This window comes from Tachyglossus aculeatus, chromosome 6 (genome assembly GCF_015852505.1).
Source record: "Tachyglossus aculeatus isolate mTacAcu1 chromosome 6, mTacAcu1.pri, whole genome shotgun sequence".
In the NCBI taxonomy this organism is placed as follows: Eukaryota; Metazoa; Chordata; class Mammalia; order Monotremata; family Tachyglossidae; genus Tachyglossus; species Tachyglossus aculeatus.
In genome coordinates this window covers 19,692,404-19,693,600 of record NC_052071.1, presented here as the reverse complement: position 1 = coordinate 19,693,600, position 1,197 = coordinate 19,692,404, and positions in this window count along the sequence as shown.

The following is a 1,197-nucleotide window of genomic DNA, read 5'->3' as shown; positions in this document are numbered from 1 at the left end:
CTTTCCACAAAGGTAGAACCCTAATTGAATAGTTAGGAGGTCTCCCTGCAGAAAACACATAACAAAAATCTCAACATTGAGCCCATTATTTCATGACCTTAAAAACAGACATTAATTGATAAATTGGCGCTAATTTACCCATCCTTAATTAAATTTTACTGTTTACATTTTTCATTATTCTTTGGTAATGACCAAGCTTTAAATTTGTTAGCCATAAATTCAAAGTTTATTATTTGGTATCGGGAGTGGGAGCGGGGGGGGGGGGGGGGGGGGAGATTTACAAGGTGAAATTTACTATCCAATGTCAGGTAAATGTAAATACTTTATTTTAATGAATCCATTCAAAGAAAAAATGGCAGTGTGAAATTGGTATATATATAAATACCTTCATATTGCCCACACAAAATAAAAGCTTTTAATTTGGGTTTAAAGTAAATCTATTTACAAACATCAGAGATTCCTCCAATTCTTGGGACAGCTACCTGTAATAGCATACAGGTTAATTGTTTTGCATTTATTAACTGGTGTTTCCAATGTCTGCCACCGCCCCCCCCCATTGTTCATCTCCTTGTTAAGAAATGTAAACTTGAGAGATAGTCATTGAGAACCCATGTTTGCATAGTAAGTAGGTGGGTTTTTTCACACAGATGGTCCTTTTCAAGTTTTAGGTCAAGTCCATAGGCATTATTCCTCACTTTCTTTAGTGTCAATCTGAAGATGTTTAAAGGGGCAATGACAAATTTGCATTTTCATATTTTCACATGATTAGAATTGAGACCTGCACACAGTTTATTGTTTTAGATACAGCCAAATTTCCTTATGATCTTGGGCCTTTCGAATCATGCCAGTTTACATAACTTGCTCACTCTCACCTGGCACTCATCTAGTTCAGGCTAGGAGTTAATCAGAGGTCTTGATTAACTTTCCTTTCCCCCAGGTGTGTTGAAATTATGTACAGTCATGAAAAATATATTGACTAGAAAGCGCACTAACAAAGGGGGTTCAACTGAACCTCGAGCCATATTTGTAGCTCTTCGGAAATTAAAATATGATTGATTTCCCAGGACACACACTTTCTGATTTTCCACCCACCAACTCGTGACTTCGGGCTGGGTGTTTGTCTTTAATTTACCCCACCTGTCTCTTCCTGGCCTTCCCTCTAATGAGGTTCACCTGTACTTAAGTTTTAAAGCGCTT